The sequence below is a fragment of the Procambarus clarkii genome, chromosome 89, assembly GCF_040958095.1.
Source record: "Procambarus clarkii isolate CNS0578487 chromosome 89, FALCON_Pclarkii_2.0, whole genome shotgun sequence".
NCBI classification, from domain to species: Eukaryota; Metazoa; Arthropoda; class Malacostraca; order Decapoda; family Cambaridae; genus Procambarus; species Procambarus clarkii.
The window spans coordinates 17,235,807-17,243,306 of record NC_091238.1 but is presented as its reverse complement, the minus strand read 5'-3'; the positions used below and the strand labels follow the sequence as shown (position 1 = coordinate 17,243,306).

General features: G+C 48.0%; 1 protein-coding gene across 1 annotated transcript in view; it reads left to right on the top strand.

The window, feature by feature from the left end:
* The window catches only part of LOC123747808 (mucin-22-like), a 33,875-nt gene that overhangs the window by 24,948 nt on the left and 1,427 nt on the right, over positions 1 to 7,500 (top strand). The gene's annotated exons all lie outside the window — the stretch shown is intronic.

The following is a 7,500-nucleotide window of genomic DNA, read 5'->3' as shown; positions in this document are numbered from 1 at the left end:
GCTCTCTGGGGAAGCCAAGGTTGAATAAGGTTGGATAAAGAGGGCTCTGTATACACGCTGTATAATGATGTATACTTCGAATACATTGTATACCTGTGGTGGAAGTTTGTCACCACCACCACAGGTCATTCCTGGCTGACCTAATTGGTTCTCAGTAGATATAGAATTCCTAGCTAGCTAACTGCAGCGTGGTTCAGGGCTCTCTGTTCGCTGGATAACAACTTGAGGTATTTAATTTTGGTCAGGTCCGGCAATTAGGAAGATGTGGGGGTGGGTGGGGGGGGGGTAACGATGTGTTAAACGAAGGGATAACGAAAGGTTTAAGGGGTTACCTAAAGGGTTAATGAATGGGAAATTCATCCATAGCACTTTTGTAATTCATTGAGAGGCTCAAAATAATGGTTGTAATCTTCCAGTGTTACAATACGTTATCTTTCAGCTGTGTGTGTGTGTGTGTGTGTGTGTGTGTGTGTGTGTGTGTGTGTGTGTGTGTGTGTGTGTGTGTGTGTGTGTGTGTGTGTGTGTGTGCAAATAGGGGACTCCTGCCAACGAATCACAGACCAGCATTCGACATGTCTTTTGTTTAATTAAATCACTCTCTTGTTCTCTCTTTGAACTCTCTCTCTCTCTCTCTCTCAGGAGAGAGAGACGGGTCTCTCAGGAGGAAACATTCCTGCAGACATTGCAATAAGCTCACAGGGGCCGCTGCAACCTGTCCATCACCTGGTTACCATTGCCTCAGTATTGACTGTTAGCTTGATGGTTTGAACGAGGTGGTTAGAGAGTTGTAACACCGCAACTTCGTAAACCGTTGTGATTGCAATATGCCATATATCTCTTCCCTGCCTCCGGGCCAATTCTCTCTCCCTCCCCCCACCCCCTCACCCCCTCCCAGGGGTCTAACAGCCTGGTTGAACAGGCCACCAGCCGTGAAGCCTGGTCAGAGACCGGACCGCCGGGTGGTTGATCCTCGCAGTCAAAGTATGGGAAAGAAAGGTAACTCACTGGCACTTTGCAACAGTGGTTAATTATTTGCCTGAAAACTAATGACAAATTTGAAACAATTAAGAACAAGATGTTATTATTGTGTAAAACAAATATAAGAACGGCTTTGGTATCATTAATATTCCGTCGATAACCGTTTATCTCGTTCATAGAAATAATTATCATTGAGAGGTGATCGAAATCAAAGTTGAAATTATCGGCATTTAACGATCTTAGAAAAAATAATTTACCAAAATGCTAAACATTATTGCTATATTTTCACGCAATCTGAGTTATTTGTAGTTAAATTGTGACTGAAATATCAAAAGCACATTTTCGTGACATTCTCTGTTGTTGATTTGCGGAATAGATTACCTGACAACGTCATGGACGCGGGATTACTGTGTTGTTTCAAGCGTAGGATAGACACAAGCATGAATGAGCTTTGGGGGTAGGGGGGTGTAATTTAAATACAATTTCTGCAGTTTCCAATACTCTTTCGTCCTTACTTTTAGAGTAATACTATAAAAAGATGCTTTCTCATATCATATATATATATATATATATATATATATATATATATATATATATATATATATATATATATATATATATATATATATATATATATAACAAATGCCTCTGAATGTTTTAATACAATGGTGGGTGTATCTTCATAAAAGTATGGAATATGACGTTTAAATTAAGAATGGTTTTGACTCTGAAAATATTAATTACGAGCAAAGCTTTTACTGTGTAAGAGTAACTTTTGTAGCTACATGTTAGCTGTTTTGTGAATACTAACCCCAATCCATGAAAGTCCTTATCCTCCCTCATTCCTGCCACGCTGGGTGCATTTTATCCCATCCCAAATCCTTTTTTTTTCCTCCTAGAGAAGGGTGAAAAGGATTTTGTTCCCCCTACTGCTCAGAGAACCCCTACATACGCACAGTTGAGACCCAAATAGAAACATTATCCCACAGTGAATCCTACTTTCTAGAAACCCTACCCAATAGAGTTTCGTAAAGATGTTTCTCTCTCTCTCTCTCTCTCTCTCTCTCTGTCTCTTTCTCTCTCAGCTCGTCCTGCGTCGCTTCAAGTGGCATCACAGACGGCTGTGTCAATCGTCGGAGAGGGGAGAGGGGAAGGAGAGGGGAAGGGAGAGGGGAGAGGTTGGCGGGGTTGAGAGGCGACCATCCCTGGCGTTCCAACCATTCCATAAAATCACTCCAGAATTAATTTCAGTAAGGCTGGCTTGTGGCGGCGAGAGGCGGTCTTTGGCGGCTGGCGGCGGTCAGTGGCGGCTGGTGGCGGCCTTTGGCGGCCTTTGGCGGCCTTTGGCGGCCTTTGGCGGCGGCTGACGGCGGCTGATGGCGGTCTTTGGCGGCTCCGTATGGCGCCCCAAGGCCGCTCCTCACTTTGTTCCAACAGTCTGAAGTATTCCACTTTGGCCCCAATTGCCAGCTGGGATAAGGTTTAGTTTGCCTGTCTGCCTGTCTGTCAACCTGCCTCTCTGTCTGTCTGTCTATGTCTGCCTGCTGGTCTGCCTCTCTCCATCCTCGTCTGACTGTGTGCCTGTCTGTCTTCTTAATTCTCTATCTGTCTGTATAAACGTCTGTCTGTATAAACGTCTGCTTGTCTATCTGTCTGGCGCTCTGTCTATCTGGTATGTACGTCTGAGTATCTGTCTTGACGTATCTCCTGTCTATTTGCGTCTGACACACTCACACTTACTCATGAGAGCATTTTAAATTGTGTTTTGAGTGATTCAAGTTTATGAATTCATAAACTCATGTCATTAAGCCAAGTGATGATTTTTTTCTCCCATTTTTCTTTTTACTAATTTGCTTTTCATTGTTCTTATTATTGTGTGATGTTTAATGATTCTTTCTTTTATATAATTATCATTCTTCCTTTACTTATTCTCCTTATTATTATAATTATCGTTGTTTGGAGGCAATGTGACTTCAATGAGTGTGAGACAGTGAAATATGCATGGTTGATACCGTAGATTTTCACATATCCAGAGTTTGCTAGAATAGACTATCTAAGCTGCCTTATTCCCTCTTGTGTTCATGATGATATCCTCATGCGTAGCTTCGTGTAGTCTAGTCTAGTCTAGCTAGAGATAGTCTCTATCTCTAGTATACTAGAGATAGAGATAGATCTGAGGGTACCTCAGTTCTACATTAGGTCAAATAGGAGAGAAATTACTGACTCTCAAAGGCCTGTGTCTTAAGTTTGACTATGATTAGCTATCCTGGGCAAATTGGGGGATTTTTTAGCATCACATAGCTACTAGTTCTTGATGTAACGTAACTTTCGTATGGTTGAGGGTAGTTGTGTGTATTTTGTATTAATTCAGAGGTAATTCAGAGGTAATTCAGAGGTAATTCAGAGGTAATTCAGAGGTCTTGATCTGGTGGCAGCAGAGGAGGCTTCAGGTGCCAGTTTCAGACCACAAAACATTTGTTAAATTAACTAGGACCAGTGACCGTTAATTGAATCATTAATCATGTACAATCATTAATCATGAGTGTGCTTGTCATGGGGATGTGACGCGCGCGCAAACACACACACACACACACACACACACACACACACACACACACACACACACACACACACACACACACACACACACACACACACTCTCACATACTTAGTACAAGACAGCAGGCAGTGGTCTCTCTAAGCAGGGTTGACAGTAAGGCCATAATACAACTCCTCTATTGAGCACCCAGCTCTTTGATCCACGGACGGCCCCTATAACCTAATCTAAGCATTGTGCCAGCACCACTCCCTCAGTCTCTCTCTCCCTCCCCTCTACTCTCCCCCACCACTCTCCCCTCCACTCTCCTCCCTGTGTTTAGATCCGTCAATGTTGGTACGACTGCTTGACAGGGAAGATGGGGTGAGGAGATGGGGAGAAGGGAAGGAGGAGAAGATTGAAGGGACCGATATGTCATTAAATATGATGAAGTGGAAAGAGGAAGAAGGAGAAGGAAGATAGGGAGGAGGAGAAGAGCAGGAGGAGGAGGAAGAGGGGGAGGAGGAAGAGGAGTAGGAAGAGGAAGAGGGGAGTAGGAAGAGGATGAGGAAGAGAGGAGTAGGAGGAGGAGAAAGAGGAAGAGGAGAAGAATATAAGAATGACCAAAAGAAGAAGTAACAATATGAAAGATTGAAGAAGAGGGATAAGATGATGAACAAGAGGTCTAGGCACAGTGCACTAAACAGGGAGAATACACACAACACCAAGAGGACTAACTGCGAGAAAATAAAGAATAAAAACAGAGAAGAATAACGATACTGAAACAAAAGTGAGAACCAGGAATTGACAAAAACTGATAAAGAATACGAGAGAAATAGAGGAATACTAACCTGACAAGGAAAGAAGACTGAAGCGAATACTATGTGAACGTAACAATGATAGAGGAGATGATGTGATGGCATGAAGAGCCAGCAATAATGTCCAGCAGAGAGAGATACTAGACAACACCCCGAGAACGTTGCGTTTAGCGTCAATGGTAGAGGAGATGATGTAATGACACGAAGAGCCAGCAATAATGTCCAGCAGAGAGAGATACTACACAACACCCAGAGAATGTTGCGTTTAGCGTCAATGGTAGAGGAGATGATGTAATGGCATGAAGAGCCAGCAATAATGTCCAGCAGAGAGAGATACTACACAACACCCAGAGAACGTTGCGTTTAGCGTCAATGGTAGAGGAGATGATGTAATGACACGAAGAGCCAGCAATAATGTCCAGCAGAGAGAGATACTACACAACACCCAGAGAACGTTGCGTTTAGCGTCAATGGTAGAGGACATGATGTAATGGCACGAAGAGCCAGCAATAATGTCCAGCAGAGAGAGATACTAGACAACACCCTGAGAACGTCTAGCGTCGACACAGAGAACGTGAGGTGAGGTATAATTATCAGCACAAAACAGTGACCCACAACGACTATATAACGACATTGAACGACCAGTTCCGTCATTTAACTTACGGATGACCGATTAGTGAAGTAGATTTTGGACTCTTTGGTAATGTAGCATAACATTTTGACTGAGCTTCTCTCCTGTTCCACTTCTTCCCTCCTTTTCCTTCCTGTTCCTTCTCCTCCACAGGATGGAGGAAGCGTGGAAGGCCAGGCAGAAGCTCCACCAGGAAGGAAAATGGGCGGAGCTGGTTTGGCATTATATATTGAAGTGTGTGGTGGCGTGGAGATGTCTTCCCCCTGTGGGCGTGCGCGCGCCGGTATGGGCGTGGTGCCACCACGTGCCTAGCCTTCACAACAGCAGTCTAGCCCTCCTCTTGCTCCTTCTATCCTTACTAACATGTGCAATGTTGTGCTTGAGGACTTAGAATGTACGATAACCAGATTTGTGACTTTAAGAGTTTGTGAGCTAGGACTGGTGGGTAGAGCAGACGGATTCGCTTCCTGCAGGGTTGGAGTTCGATCCCCGATAGACCAGGTGGTTGGTGTATCTTTTCCTCCACACCGTCCTCATATCCCAGCTTCTGATCCTCGTATTCCAGCTTCTTGTCCTCGTATCCCAGCTTCTTGTCCTCATATTCCAGCTCCTTGTCCTCATATCCCAGCCCCTTGTCCTCATATCCCAGCTCCATGTCCTCATATCCGAGCTCCTTGTCCTCATATCCCAGCTCCTTGTCCTCATATCCCAGCTCCTTGTCCTCACATCCCAGCTCCTTGTCCTCACATCCCAGCTCCTTGTCCTCACATCCCAGCTTCTTGTCCTCATATCCCAGCTCCTTGTCCTCATATCCCAGCTCCTTGTCCTCATATCCCAGCTCCTGATGCTCATATCCCAGCTCCTTGTCCTCATATCCCAGCTCCTTGTCCTCATATCCCAGCTCCTTATCCTCACATCCCAGCTCCTTGTCCTCATATCCCTTCCAAGAGCTATATAGCCATAATGACTAAGCGTCTCTCCGTATAATTATCATACCTATAGATTACAACACGAACATCAACATGTTTTCAAACATACAGCAACAGTCTGCTTGGTCATGGGTGTTGATAGAACACCACGGTGGTAGGGGAAGGCAGGGTACCCTCCACGGTGGTAGGGGAAGGCAGGGAACCCTCCACGGTGGTAGGGAAGGCAGGGTACCCTCCACGATGGTAGGGAAGGCAGGGAACCCTCCACGATGGTAGGGAAGGCAGGGTACCCTCCACGGTGGTAGGGAAGGCAGGGTACCCTCCACGGTGGTAGGGGAAGGCAGGGTACCCTCCACGGTGGTAGGGAAGGCAGGGTACCCTCCACGGTGGTAGGGAAGGCAGGGAACCCTCCACGATGGTAGGGAAGGCAGGGAACCCTCCACGATGGTAGGGAAGGCAGGGTACCCTCCACGGTGGTAGGGAAGGCAGAGAACCCTCCACGGTGGTAGGGGAAGGCAGGGTACCCTCCACGGTGGTAGGGAAGGCAGGGTACCCTCCACGGTGGTAGGGAAGGCAGGGTACCCTCCACGGTGGTAGGGAAGGCAGGGTAGCCTCCACGGTGGTAGGGGAAGGCAGGGTAGCCTCCACGGTGGTAGGGGAAGGCAGGGAACCCTCCACGGTGGTAGGGAAGGCAGGGTACCCTCCACGGTGGTAGGGGAAGGCAGGGTACCCTCCACGGTGGTAGGGGAAGGCAGGGTACCCTCCACGGAGGTAGGGGAAGGCAGGGTACCCTCCACGGTGGTAGGGGAAGGCAGGGAACCCTCCACGGTGGTAGGGGAAGGCAGGGAACCCTCCACGGTGGTAGGGAAGGCAGGGTACCCTCCACGGTGGTAGGGAAGGCAGGGTACCCTCCACGGTGGTAGGGAAGGCAGGGTACCCTCCACGGTGGTAGGGAAGGCAGGGAACCCTCCACGGTGGTAGGGGAAGGCAGGGAACCCTCCACGGTGGTAGGGAAGGCAGGGTACCCTCCACGGTGGTAGGGAAGGCAGGGTACCCTCCACGGTGGTAGTGGAAGGCAGGGAACCCTCCACGGTGGTAGGGGAAGGCAGCGCACCACATCACAGGAGGAAATAAGTTTCCTCCTATCAATATTTTCTGGAGCCATTAAACCATCACTCTTCACAATACTGGAAGTTTATTACCCTTGGGGGAGTAAATCCTGGCACTCCCTGGAGGCCCTCCAGTCCTGAGACCGTCCACTGGAGGCCCTCAAGCCCTGAGACCATCCACTGGAGGTCCTCAAGCCCTGAGACCATCCACTAGAGGCCCTCAAGCCCTGAGACCATCCACTAGAGGCCCTCAAGCCCTGAGACCATCCACTGGAGGCCCTCCAGCCCTGAGACCATCCACTGGTGGCCCTCCAGCCCTGAGACCATCCACTAGAGGCCCTCAAGCCCTGAGACCATCCACTGGAGGCCCTCCAGCCCTGAGACCATCCACTAGAGGCCCTCCAGCCCTGAGACCATCCACTAGAGGCCCTCAAGCCCTGAGACCATCCACTGGAGGCCCTCCAGCCCTGAGACCATCCACTGGTGGCCCTCCAGCCCT